This window comes from Chamaea fasciata, unplaced genomic scaffold (assembly GCF_029207755.1).
Source record: "Chamaea fasciata isolate MVZ Bird 193981 ecotype frontalis unplaced genomic scaffold, bChaFas1.0.hap1 SCAF_6, whole genome shotgun sequence".
Taxonomy (NCBI): domain Eukaryota; kingdom Metazoa; phylum Chordata; class Aves; order Passeriformes; family Sylviidae; genus Chamaea; species Chamaea fasciata.
Genome location: NW_027094091.1, coordinates 58,022,401 through 58,038,573, shown reverse-complemented (window position 1 = coordinate 58,038,573; position 16,173 = coordinate 58,022,401). Strand labels below are relative to the sequence as shown.

At 44.1% G+C, this 16,173-nt stretch overlaps 1 protein-coding gene and 1 long non-coding RNA gene across 3 annotated transcripts in view; both read right to left on the bottom strand.

Annotated features, from left to right (window-relative positions):
- Positions 1-7,390, bottom strand: part of WDFY3 (WD repeat and FYVE domain containing 3) — a 151,818-nt gene extending 144,428 nt beyond the window's left edge. Inside the window, exon 1 of the mRNA XM_066186492.1 lies at positions 7,050-7,390. The gene's annotated coding sequence lies outside the window, so the exon portion shown is untranslated. The remainder of the gene's footprint in view (positions 1-7,049) is intronic.
- Position 7,391: 1 nt separating this feature from the next.
- Positions 7,392-15,971, bottom strand: LOC136291431 (uncharacterized). Of its 2 annotated transcripts, XR_010721529.1 has the most exons (4): positions 15,884-15,971; positions 11,681-11,948; positions 7,954-8,015; positions 7,392-7,735 (listed from the first exon to the last, which is right to left on the bottom strand). It is a non-coding gene; the product is annotated as an uncharacterized lncRNA (long non-coding RNA). The 2 variants fall into 2 exon arrangements; XR_010721530.1 differs by lacking the exons at positions 7,392-7,735; positions 7,954-8,015 and adding an exon at positions 10,489-10,758.
- Positions 15,972-16,173: the final 202 nt, after the last annotated feature.

The following is a 16,173-nucleotide window of genomic DNA, read 5'->3' as shown; positions in this document are numbered from 1 at the left end:
CTCTGATCACAGCTTTCTCAATCTCTTTGTACCTGTGGCACCCCAGCCCAGAGCATTTTGCCATATGAAGATTCCAAAGATGATGTAACCCTCACGGTTGTGGGAAAAAAATGAAAACTGCATGCTTAAGGCTCAAATTCAAAAAAGAAATCAATTTGGTTTGTGCTTCCAATGCTTTAAAAGTCAGAACTAGAGCCAATCTCACTACTGAGGGCCTACACTGTGACATTTCAACTCTGAGAACATCACAAGGCCCAACTTTTACATTAAGAAATGCACTCTTTACCTGTTTTGTCTGTCATTCTGCCATGTGATACATTCTGTACTCTGTGCACTCATGCAATACAAACCAAGGCCTCATCTCGTCCCTGGCTCTCACTTGAAGACCCAAGGACCTCCTTAAAATCCCATCAGAAGTAAACAAGCCTTGGCAAGCACACAAAAGCAGAACAAAATCCTAAAACCATCAATGGCACTCTGAATGCTATCAAGGTGGTGAATTCCTGTCTCTTGGTTCCCATTACTCCTTTGGTTGCCTTCAGGCAACTGCTCAGTTCGATTTTTTGTTGTTTCAGGGGTTTTTTTGAGGCTTTTTGGGGGTGTTTTTTTGTTGGTTTTTTGGGATTTTTTCCCCCCCATACTTAAGTATCATTTCTGAGCTCGCTTCCATGCATTGCTCACCCCTGCTCCGCACACTTGAACGGCTGCAGGAATCACGTGAACCAGAACTGTCACTGATGCCTCCACATCATAAAAACAAGCTTCCCCTAGAACAGCTCTTCTACCACAGGCCAATACTCCCCACTGGTCTAATAAACCCCAGACAAAAGCTCAGGCTCATTATGCCAAGTGCACTTACATCTGATTAACCTTCTCAGGGATCTTTACCTAAGGCACTCTGAACAGTCTCTCCCTTTCAGGGCTGCCCATCATCCAAGCACTTGAAGAGTCTTTAGAAAGTTTTATTACCAAGCCAAGTTGATATTTTAGCATATTTTATCCTTTTGTATCCTTTAAACAACATATCTTCTGGATACCCTAAGCATTGGCCTAGCCCTGCAATTTCTCCTTCTAGTCCCCTTATCTCAAATTAAACAAAAAAACCAAAAAAAACAAAAAAAAAAAACAAAAAAAAAAAAAACAAAAAAAAAACAAAAAAAAAAAAAGGATATGCTTACAGTGCCAAATAACCAAAAACAAACTTCCTAAAGTTCCTGCTGTACAAACCCCATCTTCCTGTTACAGCCCATCTGTGAGCTCAGACTTTGCTTCTCAGCAAGAACCAGGGATAAGAAGCAACGCTATTTATCAGCATGGATTCAAACATATTCCACTTTCTGAAGCAACATCCCATCACCTATCACTTCACACAAATCAAACCATTCTGCTTTGGACAACACTGAGATTTTTACCATGTCTTCATATGAAAATAACAAATCATAAAAGAACATATAACGTGGTTCACTTGCACCCACATTCCACCTGGCAGAATGATACTGAGAAAAGTAGCACTAGATAGAGCTGCTCTCTCATACCCAATGCATGGTGATAACTCTGACAAAAGCTGCAGTGAAACAGAAAGCCAGATGTACATTTCTCTCAAGAGCTACTGATCCACACTCTCACTGAAGTCATCACGTTCCAAAATTGAAAGACCCCAAAAAAACCCAAAACACCTAAGAACGTGTAGGAGTATCTTCTCCTTCTAGCCATGTGTCTATCTTAGCACTACCAAATTGTCAGCTCTGAAGGTTTGGGATTCTTTTCCCATTTGCTTATCTGATATAACTGGATTAAGATAAGGATCAATCTTGATAACTCCCCCTTAAGTCTGAAATCCTTCACTACAAATCCTCAAATGCACATTCAAAATCAAAACTGTTACAGCCATTAGTAAGAAAATGGATGATTCAATGGAGGGACCAGCTTTATAGCTAAAAGGGTCTGACTTCTCTAAGGTAGATGTTCTAGAACCAGAAAAAGAAGCTTAAGTTACTCATGTAACTGATGAATACCCACCCAGCTGAAAAATCAGGAATTTATCCCTTACATGCTTCCAGTGCAACAAAAAAATTCTGTAGAGCAAGAAAGAAAGGGATGAAACAAGCCACCTGGAAAATCCACTTCTTCCATATGTTTTCAAATTTACTATTGTCTGTACATTAGGTTAGCCAACCTGATCAAAGCTTTTTCCATGTCTTATTGTAATAAAAAACACATGGAAACAACAGTACTGGTGAAGGTGTAAGAACTAAACATTCTATTAATGCATATCTGATTGTTGTAATTCAGATGCATCCATCTCATCCTTCGCTGACATTTTTTTAAATTTGCTCAGAAATGAGGTTACCTGCCTTCATATCATTCAACATCCCTTACTGTTTACGGCTCCCAAACAATTCCCTCCTTCTTAGCACAACACTGTTCTACTGTATTTGAGATTTCAGAAGGTATTTTTTACAAGTTCTGCAAATCTGTTCCTATTCTGCGATATGTGAGGATCATTACAAGTCACATGGTTAAGACAGGCAGAAATCCATCACAGGGTAGTGATGAAACACCAAAACCAGCAAAGCAGTCAAAGCCCTCTTCCCTCAAATGAGAAAGATCCCAAAAGATGGCATGTAGCTCTCACAGGAACAAAGTAATTCCAAAGAAACATCAAACTTTCATTTCCCCCCAAATCTCAATACAGTTTTACTTCCACTGTCACAGTTTTGCTCAACAGGTAGGGAGAGAAAAAAGAAAAAAAAATTACACCATCAAAAAAGCCAAAAATATTCCCTGCTGTCATTCAAAATTTCAAAAAGATCAGCACAATTGTCAAAAATCACATCAATTGCACACTTCCACACAGAACAAAAATCAGAAAATTTTGCCCCAGAGCTGTTCACGGGAAAAAAACACAAGATGTAGGTCATCCTCACTCACAAAAGACTTAAAGGAAAGAAAAAAACAACCCCAAAAAACCTCCTGCACACTTAGAGCAAAGCAAATAGAAAAGGAACAAGACTTCCTCTTCCTTCTTTGGACTGGACAAAGCTGCCCTTTGCACTTGATTTGAAAGCCTCAATACCAGCCAAGGGCTCCTAGCAGGTGTAAGAAAGTTCTCGCAACAGTGACACCAGCACCTGAGACCACACCACAGCCTCCTCAGCAAGATGCTGCCATCCAGTCCTCAGAGCAGTCACCAAGTCCCTGTGTGTACCAGGGAGGTGCTGTACACTCTTACCTGTAATATCCAGAAGAACAGGTGATGTGATCAAAAAGCCAAAGCCTGCACCACTGCCTCATCAAATATGGGTTGTTTGCCAAAGAGATGCTCTCAAGGCTGGAGCACCACTAGTGCATACTCAGTCCTGCAAAGCTTGCAGCGCTCTCACCTGAGCCAAGAAGCTGCTCTCACCACCCCACCAACGACTTCAGTTAAAATGTTACATCCTGCCAGCAGGATTTTGTACCCAGCAAAAGGACATGGCAACACTTCCCACACTGTCTGCAGGACAGCAGCTTAAAACAAAAGTGCACAGGGATCTTATAATTATGTCCTGTTTTCCCCTCCCCAGCCTGGACAAGGTATGAACAGCCCAGCAGCAGGATGCAAAGTCTCCAATAGAAGATAAACAGTTTCACTCTTGTATAGCTCCTGTTATTACCAAACTCTAAACAAAATTACAAAGTCAAAGAGAGCTGTTCTAGCACATGTGACAATCTCACATCAATGCACCTCAGTCCTTCAACACATGAAGGCTTAGAGACTCAAGCCGTTGGTTACTTAGGACAAGCAAGTAATAAAAAAAGTAATTTTAAAAGCAATCAGCATTCCAAATACATCAAAGAAACTAACACTGTTAAGTATTTGTCATACTTGGACATTTGGAATAGTGTACTATTGCAAACAGCAGCACCACCATCATGAAAAAAGAATCAAGAAGGAAACCAGTGAAGTCAAAAGCTTCTATATTAAAGCCATGGGGAAATAATTTGTTTTCCACCTACACAAATATCCTGAAATTGTACTGTGGACCAACAGAAAACTCTATTTCCCATTACAAAATGCAAGTTACATTCTAGTAACATACCGTAAGAATAGACTTCCATGGTACTAATTATCAGAAAAGCAAGCAAGCAATAGGGGGTAAATTGTGACTTAGATGTACGGTTTCTCACAGCATACTTTATCTGCACTCTTCAAAATCTGTTTATTTTGGACAAATGACACAAGACTTCCTCATGGCAGGAAGTCCTGCAAGTCAAAGGCCACTGCTGAAACAGTATTTCCACTATTTTGCAACAGGGACTTAAAGTCACTTTTAAACATGAACAAAACTGCTAATTAACATGAACAGATTTGTCCTTTGGCAATTTAACCACCTGAGTGGGAACTACCATCTTCTCTTTACATTTTCCAGCTGAGCACATCTTCAGAAACCCAAGCGAATGCCCAGAACCCAGCCACGGAACAGTTAATATCAACATTTGGGAAGTGAAACACCATGCTCCAACACCAAAGTTTCCAAACAATCTCATGACAGTCCTGAGCATTTCAAAGGGCAAGCAGAACATCTGCCCACACTCGCTCCCATTCCCTTCACATAAACCACCACTGAAGTTTCCTGGACGCTAAAAATCCCACAGAACACCGGCAGAAAACTATGAATTAGTTAATGCAAGGTTGGTGGATGTGAACACACTGCTGAACGCCTCCAACAGCAGCACACATCACTACATCCTGAAGACCTGCTCACCTTGCACACTTCTGGCAGTTTAGCTCTACTACACCAGAGTTAAGTCCCAAGGTTTGCGTAGCCACAAGGATGGCTGTCACAGATCGCCTCCTCAGACGCCTCCCGTACCAAGAGGCAACAAGACAATGTAGCTTTGTTATGTCAAGGTTGAAATTATCAAGGACTATAATTATTTTTTTACTTAGCATCCTTCTGTTACCATTTTGAATAAAAAGATAAGCGTTCTTTTCCCACAGCACTGTGTGGTAGCAGTACTACAAAGTAGCTGATCTCGATGTACTGAACTGGAAATAAACAATTGACTGGACACACCAACCCTTTCTTAAACCTTGATATAGAAATGATGTAATACATTTTTAAGTGGGTGCTGAAGATATTAAGTCACAGCAGCACCATGCTTAACTTGCTTCAGCTAGATAATCAGCTGGCTAAGAGATGCAATATGACCACAAAACCCAAAACACACCACATTTTTATCCCGAGTCCAGCAGCCTAAAATTGCCCAACAAACTAGAAAAGCAAATGTGTCCAGTTCCTAGCAAATACATACCAAACTGAAGAATACCATTCACCATCCTCCCATCTGATATTTTAGGGATTCTTCTACCCAAAACACCTTTTTAATAACAGTGTTGAGTATTCCAGAGCTGGTTCCAATTGAGCTCAACAGACCCACATGACATAGTGAGGAGACACGCACTCCCGGTCCAAACGTGCAGCCGAAGTTAGACTGCCAGCTCTTTTTGACCAGGGCCATGGAACAAAGGCACAATGCCACGTTAACACGGACACACTTCCAGGACACAATGCCTGCCTGCCTACAACCTAAAAGCAAAGAAAAGGAATTTCACTGGCTTACTGCCACTGACCAATTCCCACACCAGCTAAGTTCATATCTTCAAATGCGGCATGTCTACCGTGATTGCACAGAAGGAGCGAGATATTGCAGAAATGCCAGTTTATGCAGACTGTAGAGTTTGTTTGCATAGCCTACTTCAAGATACTGTTACCTTATCACCAAAATGTGCCAAGGATGCAATCAAGGTGGCTCTCTGCAGAGCCTGACTGGATAGGAGTTTGTGAGCTCAGGAACATCCTACAGCTGTACAGCATGCACAGGGACCAGGGCACAGAGGCATGCAAAGGCACCGGGGAGCAACCCAGCTTTGGTGGAGAAAAATAACTTCTGTTAGCTAAAACATGCAAAATTTGCTTTTCTTAACAGGAAACTCACCACTTGTTTTCCATACCAAAATTTCATGGTACAATATGTAGACATGCATGGACCTTGTCACAAACCAACACTACCAAGAAACCAGAATTCAGTCATTAAAATAAGGCCAGGACTCAGAGGTCTACACTGAAATCTCACAAGTTACGCTAGTTAGCAAAAAATTTCAGTTAAATAATTTATGAAACTATAGGTCAAAATAAATACATCTAGTCCTCTGCACTTCTTCCATAAGTGTTTCGCTATGCAGGCACAGCTAGAAATCATAGCCCTAATCGTTCAAGGTGAACATCACACAGGGTTTCAGCACCCAGCACTACTGACTGGTCTCTATGCAAACCTCTCCATTTGCGTGGACCACCTCCCAGAACTGCAGGGCGAAAACCACGCTCAAGACAAGGAGCAGGTACTTCAGCAACCTCGCAAACGCCCCCAACACCATGTTCCGAACCCTCCGGGAGCCACGACCCCCCTGTCCCCGGGGACGCACCGGGGACAAACCTGCCGGGTTCTTTAACTTCATCGTCCCTTGCCGCACCGCGGGGTCGACAGCTCGAGGCTGCCGCCAAAATCAGTACCCGCATGAAAAATCAAAATGAAACGCGGGGGGCAAAAAGCCGACCCGACCCGCCGCCTGCGAGCCGCCCGGCGCCCGCGGCGGCCCGGGCCGACCCCCCCACCCTCCCTGCAGGCCTCCCCAGGGCCGGGGCCGGCGGGCCCCTCCCGCACCCCGCCGGGGCTCCCGCGGGAGCACCGCCCGCCCCAGCCACAACAAAGGCGGCCGGAGCGGCCCAGCGCCCGCGGGGCTCCTCCGCGACCCCCCTGTCCGCGGCCCCGGCACAGCCCCTGCATTGGAGCCGGAGGGGGGGTGCCCGCGCAGTGACAATGATCGGCCGCCCCCCGCACCTGCGCCGCCGCCCCCTCCTCCAGCCCGGCCCGGCCGCTCGGCATCCCCGGGGAGCGGGGCCTGCGGCCGGGCCGAGGGGGAGCCGGGTCTCCCCGGGCCCGCCGGCGGCGCAACAAAGCGGCGGGGCCCCGGGGGGCGGCGGGCAGCGCCGGCGGACACTCACCGGGGGGCGGCGGGGTCCCGGCGGTGCCGCTGCGCCGGCCCGGGGAGGGGGCGGCGGGCGGTCCCGTCCCTCGTCGCTCTCGTCTCTCCGCTGCGCTCTCTCCGCGGGCAGGGCTCGGCTCGGGGGGTTACGCGGCGCGGCGGCCGCGGCCGGGCGGTGCGGGCCGGGCCGGGAGGGCGGCTCCCCCCGGGCGGGCTCCGGCGGGAGGCGCCGCCGCCGCCGCTGCTGCACCGTCCGGGCGCCGGGGTCGTCCCGGCCCCATCAAGGCCGGGCCGCGCCGAGGGGGCCGCGGAGGGAGCGGGGCCGCTCCCCGCGGCGGCTGGTGGCCATCTTAGTCCTCCTCCTCGGCGCCGAGTGCCCCCTCCCCGCCCGGCTGCCAGCGCTGCCTCCTCCCTCCGCTCCTCCTCCTCCTCCTCCCACTGCTCCCGGCTGGCTGCGGTCGCTCCCGCGGCCCGGCGAGGCCGCCCGAGGAGAGCCGGTTGGTCGTGGCAGGCCGCGGGCCCGCTTCTTAGTTCTGGGGCTTTTTACAAGTATCTTACTTTTTGGAGCGGTGGGTTTGGCTTCTTCCCGTTGTCTGACAGAATTCCCGCTCCTCTAGCGCTGAGCGCCCGTGTCCTTTTCCCTCTGCCCCGCCGCCACAGGCCCGAGCAGTTGACACGCGAGGAGAAGCCGTCCCGAGCAGGAACCTGGATGTGGGATGAGGAAGGGAATGCAGGTCGATGCCGGAGCAAATAACCCAGCCTGGAGCCGGGCTTGAGGTGCTTTCCCTTTCGCTCTTTGTCAAGTGCACATCTAGGGAAAGTCCACGGGATATCCCAAGTGCCGACCACAAAGAGGACCGTGTGCCTGTGCTGACCAGCCAGTCTCATCTGTATGATCCAGATGTTTAAACAGAAATAGTTACCCTTTCCGTACTTAATCCGGCAGTCGCGTTGAATTCCCAACAGCCGAAGGACTCCTTTTTATCTGCAGGACAAGACATCAGTTTAGCCACGTCCTGGGCACACAGTGCAGAGGGTCACTGCGACCCCCAGGCAAGCTTCATCCGCTTGGACACTCCTGAGGAGCAGTGAAAAGGTGTGTCCGCACATGTGTGACCAGATACCCTTCTACCTTTTTCCAGTCTCTTATAAACTTACCTCCTCTAAGAAATCAGCTGCTAGCAGCTATTCACTCTCTAGCTGTTTTGTTTGGGGCATTTTGGTTTGTTTGTTTACAAAATCTCTCCTGAAGCCTTCATTGAAAAAACAAAGTATCACTTTGGAGAATCTGGCTGCTGGGGTAAAAGCTGCGATAAACAATGCACAAACCATCCAAAACCTCTGTTTTATTGGCAAATTATCACAAGCGCCAGGAACCAGGACCATCGCCTCTTGTCTATGCTACAGGGGTTTTTTAAAGGAAGCTGTGTACTCTGTTGTGCTGGAGGACAAATGGAGTAAACACCATTTATCCATTCTTCCTTCTCTGGCCGTTAGCATCAAACATGTAAATCCACTTAATGTTTTTTTTCTGGCTGATGTTCTGCTGTTCAGCTGGCAGCGGAAATTATCTGGTCCCATTCAGGTGGGGAAAATTCTGCTTAAAACTTATGTATGTCTTGACTGAGGCTAGCTCTCCTTCAGCTCCTAAGAAGCGCTCACTGAAGACAAAAGTATGACTCCATACAAAGAAAGCCTACTTTTCCCAACTGGAAAACAAAATAGGCAAGGACAAGCATGTAACATCCTTGCCTACACAATACGGGGCCGCATTTACTTGTTAAAGATATCTTCAGGCATTCAAAATTCACTGTGTGGACAGGAGCAACATCTAGCCCAGCTCAGGAGAACAGTCCAGGGTATAGTTTGGGGTGGAATGGAGTTGACTGTCCTTTGCAATACCTGCATTTTTTTCTGTGCAGGACAATCAGTGAAGAACAGGCACTGAGAGAGAAATCATGCACAGTATATCAGCTGTAGTCCTGTCACAGCAACTATAATATGATCAGTGGCAGAAACTCTTAAGACAGTTGCTATTCTTGTGTCTCTTGAGAAAAACTTCAATTTTATTCCATGTGTATCTTGTTTTGCCCCTCCTAATGAAATGCTTACGTTTGCCTACTTTTTGGATGTAAAGTACTGTAACAGCTTCTTCCCAACCACTCTTTGCAGCCTCCTATTCCCACGTCACCTGCTAACACCTGTAATTGTCACTATCTGCTACAGAAAAAAAAATACAAAAAGCCATTTGTCTATGGCTAGGGCCATATAGGGCACTCACCAGGTTTTGTATGCATCATGTAGCCATGTATACACAGAAGGAAAAAAAAGTGTGTTGAGTTGCATGCTATCACATACCAGGCTGACATAATTTACCCCTGGAGTGAAGGCTCAGCTCAGGAATCAGTGGAAAATACGTTTTTGCTACAAAACCAGCAAGGTCTCTATCTTAGTCCATTCAAAGCCAACGTGCACTGAGTTTTTAGAGGTGCATCCTCCGGCCATGCCAGTCTAGAAGCAAAACCACAATGAACTCCTCTAGGCAGAATTTGGCCTCGTTTGATGTTTTCATTCTGAACTGCAGCAAAGAGGAGCACTGATTCCATCAGCTTGTTCCGACAGTTATTTCACATACTGTGCAAGATGCAGCCTGTGAATGTTACATAGCAGTTACACTTCACAAAACAAACAATGTTCTCCCTATAATTTATGTGTAGGAGGAGACTTGCATCTTCCTTAGGTAAAGGTTTAGCAGGACCTATCTGAGCCAGCTCTACTGAGTAAGAATCAAAGCTAACAGAGATGGTGCTGTTCCTAATTCATGATAAGTAGTGGGAAATCAGCAAAATCCCCCAGGATGGCAGTGGGAGTTGCAGGGACAGCTGTGTGCTATGCCAGATACACGTTTTGCTGCATGCCAAGTTACATTGGTTTTTTTCTTCTTGCTCAGCTAATGTTCATTGCATTCCTATTTATAGTTCCCATCTTTCAGTCACAGTTCCAAAATAAATAATGGCAAGCTGTAATGCTCCATACTGAGTGACACCAGACACTCTTTTTACCTTCCCAGTGTCTCTCCTCTCACAAAACTCATCACGGGTACCTGCTTGTCTTTCTCAGAGAAGGTGCAAAATAGTAATTATAGCGCTAAAGTTAGACAAAAGAAAGTATTTACAGTTAATCTTTCTTCCACTTTGCAATGCAACTGTGCACAAGGGATTGCATCAATCATGAAAAGACATAGAGATATATTTAAAATTTCTTTGCCTCTTTTTTTAGAGGGTAAGGTGAAACCAACACAACTGACTTCCAGTGATGCAATGCCACTCTGCTTTCAGGTAAGATGCTCATATACTTTCATTGCATTTATTTCACACATCTTGGGCATAAAGCTACATCTGTCCTCTTTGCATATACCAGCTTATGGCAAAGTACAGGCATATCCAGAGCTGGAAAGAAATTGCTACAAGAAAGTGAAATAAATTTGAAGTAATTTTAGCCTTTTTTTTAAAATTAGAATGTTTTTAACAGAAGAAAATAGCGCTGCTTCCTAAATTTACACAGCCTAATGTTTTAATCATACAGAATTCTTAATACTTCCTCTGAGAATTACTCTTCTCTCCCTCCTTCTTGCTTGTTTACAGATAGTTTTTGGTATTAAATAAGAGGAAGGGTGGGGCTGTCGAGGGTCTGGTGCCCCTGTCCTGTGACGCTCATGTTGAATTTGGCTGAAATTTGAAAAATAAAATAAAAAGTAAATTCCCTTGTCACACATGTTCTTCAGAAAAATAATGGCCTGCTTGTCAGAAGTTAATAAATTATACAATCCTAAATAGTCTACTGCTGAGCTCATAGCATTTGTAAAGCATTAACACAGTCACCACAGCAGAAACACCAGCAACCTGATGGAGTAACAGTCAAAGAAAGCAGCAGCCAGGGCTGCTACTCTTTCACCCTCTGGGGCCCAGCAATCCAGGTCCAATTTGGATAAAGAGCCTTTCTTCTGCTGTCAATGTTAGTCACATAGTTCAAATAAATAAATATTTGCATCCCAGTGCTGCAGAATCCAAGTTTAAAGGTGGAGGATTTAAGAATAGTTTGTTACAGCTGGACATAATGTGTGGGGTTTTTTTCTTCTTAGACAAAACTACTAACAAAGCAGCATTGAAAGCAAGAACATGAGGATGAAGGGAAGAAGCAGAACAGAGGATGGTGAGATAAGAGAATTCCCTGCCCACAAAGCTTTAGGCCACATCTGTAACTGCAAAAAAAAAAAAAAACAACAACAACAAAAAAAAACCCCAAACAAAACCACCCAGAGCATGCAGTTTAGTTCTCAAAATCCCTGACCTGCTTCAGATTATTTGTTCAGAACAGAGTTCTTGCTATGGAGGTTACAAGTCTAGCAGTGCATAACTTGTCCTACATAACTTGTATACAATGAAATATTATTCAAGGAGTAAAGCACTGACAGAAAGGGACACACGCCAAATTTACTTGTAAACAAGTATTGCATTGTGCATGCGTGTGTATGGAAAAGAGGATGTAGTTAACAAGAACATCAAATAAACTTCATGATACTTAATATTTAGAGGATATGGGAAATTTAGAGGTCAGAGCTGTATTTTCTGGGTCTAAATTTTTGCATACCTGCATGCTAATGATTCTTTTTAGACTCTCCGACCTGCACAGGCAAAAGGCAATCACAACTTCAAGGGCCTGGATTGTGTTCAGGCCACCTGAATGTGACTCTGCACGTCCAATAAAAGTAGGAAAAAGGAGCAGGTGGCAACAGAGGAGGTGCAGTTCAGCTGAGGTCATTGTGGCTTACGCAGCCTCAAAGCCTGATGATCCCAGGAGTGAATCCGAGAGGATGAGATCACACTCAGTGAGGGAAAAATGCTGCCATCTGGTGCCTCTGGAGAAAAAAAAAGATAAAAAAAAAAAAAAAGGATTATGTTGATGGTGTGCTTCATCTGCAGTGGTATCAGTGCTGCTGGTTCAGTCCTGCAGACCACCAGCTGTCTTTTTGTTGTTAGGTGTTACCATTCTGCAAGTCTTACTTCAAACAAACAGGCTGAAAAAGTGCATTTTACAGTGGTTTGCCCACAAGAGGAATATCATTAAGTATTAATGTAGTCTTTAAGGCAATTTTAGGAAAGATGGTTTCAAACAAAGTCACCTCTGAGAATAACATAGACCTGATTTATTTTAATGAAGTTATGCATATTCAGACCAAGAGATTTCAAAATGCTCTCCTATCACAAATCCTAAATATATATTTTACCATTATGTAGCAGAAGAAACCTGTAGGCTGTAAAGTACATCTGAGAAAGAATGAAGATGCTGGGTTTTGCTATCAAGTTGAGTGAAAAAGTTTAACAGCACAGGAATTCAATGCATTTCTTTTGCAGAACTGACTTTGACCTTGACCATCACTGCCCAGCCTCTAATGCCCACTATTTTATCTTATGAGCATTGTAGATTATACTGAGTGCATGTCAGAAGCCTCAGAGGATACAGGACCAGACACTAAACACCACTTACTTTTATAATTCGCCTTTTACATCAGCCCATTTTGGATTGTTGTTGATAGAGCCTCAGAGGACGTGCCAAATATGTACTGAGACACTCCACAGTGTTAGAATGAGGGAGTGTTATTTTTGTCTAAGATATTTTTATTTTTACAAGCTTTCACAGAAAGCCATAATGGTAGCTTGGAGAGGCTGAAATTACTGATTAAATTAAAACCCATGCATTGCTCTATTTTAGATGTAATAAAGATAGCTCTTTCTGGGAACTTAAATTTGTTTATCCCTTGACTAAGGGAAAAGCTGAGGGCCACAGGTCAGCTTCCCACTGAAAATAAACTGAGTAAAGTGGTTCATATACCATATTAATTTTTAGACACAGGATTTTTGTAATAAAGTGGGCACAAAACCTCAGGAATGAAATTCACTCTTGCAGATAAACTAAATCCTGCAACACCATCAATTTCCTAGGAAGATACTCTAATCTAAGAACAGCTTCAAACTCATGGAGTAACCCAAGGACCAGAGGGTCTCGCAAAAGATTTATTGTACAACTCCGCTGAGCAAAGAAAAGGAATATGTTCCATTTAGTTCCTAACCTTAATGTATCTACAGCCACTTTATATATGTTTTTCCTAAAAAAATCCCTACATTTTCATTCAAAACAGAGCTAGATCCTTATATCACTAATGTTGCATTGGAAGAACTTGGAGTTTCTTCCTCTCCAACACTGGAATTCCTTGTGGATACATGGAGGGAGTCTGGATTTTTTAGATGTGTATATAACTTATGGTAGAGGAGTAATTATTTTGACAGTCCCTTGACCATGAACAAATCAGGCAACTTGAAGCCCTTCGAATATTTTTAGCCATGTCATATAAAACTATAGGTGTAAGAAACAACAAAAAAGTTTTGTCAGTGCCTGCGGCAGCTTTATTAACAGCAACTTCAGTCATCAATCTCCCTTTAAGTTACAGTCAGGGAAGGGCATTTCATTTCACACATAAAAGTGGTTGTGCACAACTTCCACCTCCAAGCAGAGTAACTGAATCACACCAGCAAGGCCATCCAAAGAGATTTATTACTAGCAAAACTTTTGGTTATTTTCAAGGGAGATGAAGAGAGTTTTCTTTAGTAGACTGATAGATGGCTAAGCAATCTTCTAAGTAAGCCATGGGAAGTGTGGCTGGAAAGAGCCCATGCCTTGTCAGTGGGCTTATATTAACCTGGTCTACAGGGTCCACATCTCCACTGGATCACTCTTTAGGTTCCTGTCTTTTGAGAAGAGTGGGAAAACACCAGGCTAAAATAAGCAGGGCTCCAGATATCCATGGCCCAAAGAAGTGGAATTATAGTAGAGATAAGCTACAGCCCTGGTGTATTTGTGGGATCTTGAGGATAACCAAACACAGCTCATGCTCTCTAAAATGACTTGCCCAATGCTTTCCAAATGACTAGATGTGTTAACTTCTGGGCCCAGGTTGCCACGATACCATGAGATTTCCTTACAAATCCAATTAGTTTCTCAGAATATTTTAGCCATCGGCCTACAATCATTGCTCAGTGCACTCATGCATTTCAAAACCTCCAATGAGGGCTAAAAGAAAGATGTAGCATGTCTTAGCTTTTCCTTGATTTATGCAGACGGGTGCAGATAATTATCTGTCAGCACCATTGTCCATCTGTGCTCTAGCATATGCTACTTTAAACATGTAAAAATGGCACTTTGCCTTCAGTCACAAGAGGAAAGCAGTGACTCCTGGCTTTTTTATGTCATCCCTTTAGCCAGCCAGCTTTTGCAAAGAAGTTTTTTTGATACACAAAATGGATGCTTAACCAGTTCTGGGAGAAGATTTGTGCAAATATCCCGTAGTAAAACTACCACCAGCTCAGTACGCAGGCATCAGCTTCCTTATGCTTTTTTAAAAAAATTTCATGCGTAAATGCTACCTAAAAAAATGGCTTCTTCTTTCAACATCCAATTGCCACTGTCAGATGTAGAATGTCAGCTTCTGAAAATGAAGCAGACCCCTCAGCTACCTCCTGAAGCAGAAGAAGTAGTAGCTTCAGCTTGATGCAATCTGCTTCTGTAGTTCAAGTCAGCCCCATGGCTGATCACACAGGATGGGATTTGAACACTGCTTTGCCACACGCACATCCATCCAATGTTTGTGGTTAGCACGTGCACTTATTTTACTGGGGATGTATAACATGTCCGAAAATAAGTCTTGGGTCTGAAAGGCAGCAGTTTCCTGCATGATTTTAAGCTTGGGGTTTATTTCCCCACTAAATCAGCTGATCAAAAAGTACACAAACTAGCTTGCATGATCATTTTAATCCTCTCATCTATTCTCCTCCATCATGTGATACTTTCTTCCTCAAAACACCCCACAGCTTCGTACATTGTCAGCAGTAAGAAATCAAGTGCAGGACTCTCCACAATTTCATGGGCCTTTGACAGAAGGCAGACCTGAGCATTGTTGCACACTTGATGTCTCTGCAAGAGCCACCCTGCTCTCTCAAAACATCCAGTGAAGACTCTTGGAAAACAGTCCCTTCCCATACACTCTTCCTGAGAGTATTCCTTCATTTGTAGAACAAATCTTTCCTGTCAACAGATTTGCTTGCTCTTCTCATCATTTCCCCCTGTGCCCTCTGAAGAGATAAACTGCAAACCCTGCAACTGGCTTTTATTTCCTCATTCGGGCACTGACCAGAAAGGCACGGGGATATTCTCTTGTTGAGTCATCAGCATAAAATGCTGACTGTCTCAACTGAGCAAAGAGATGGCAGTTCCTGCAAAATCTGTGTTCTGGGAAGTGGCCTACAGAGCTTGAATAACCTCTCCCAGCTGGTTAGAGGGGGTATCCACTAGTACATCTGAAACATTACATTTTCCAGCAGAGACTAAGGGAAGGAAATCAAGGTAAAGGAGAGATATTTATGAGAAAAAAACCCAACCCTCAATTCAATTTCTTCTAATTATTACAGAGATGGACCTGTGCAGAAAACATTTCAGCTGTTCCTTCTCCCTATCACCTATTGAGAAATCATGCAAAGAGACTTTTCTCTCTCTTTTGAAGGAAAGCCACAAATCCCATTTTTAGGAGGAGTGCCCTGCTTATCTGCTCTTCCTAAAGCCAGAGAGGTAGAAGGTAATGTTTGCAGAAACAGTTGTTGCAGTACTTCCATTCTCCAGCATCTTCAAGAGATGCCAATCTTTTGGCCACCAAAACCTCAGTTATCCCTCATAAGGAAGTCTTTGATCTGGTTTAGTCTGAGATTTTTGACACAATGTTGAATTATTATAAAAATGACTCACCTTTGGTCAGAGATGAACTGCAGGAGAAAAGCTGCTGGCCTACAACCTCTGTGATATGTCTCACCAGATTCCTCTTGTTTCCCTTTGCCAGGGAATCACCCTCAGATACAGTCTTCTCATTCTCCTCACCTGGGATCACAGCTGGTTCTTAAGCCTACCTATTGGAAGTTTGTAGGTAAGAGTCTTATGAAAGTAGTCTTCAGATTCTACTAGCACAATGACTGAAAGGGAGAAATGAAGAAAATTTAAACAAATACTAGGACTGAAGCAGAGAACAACATCCTATGTTC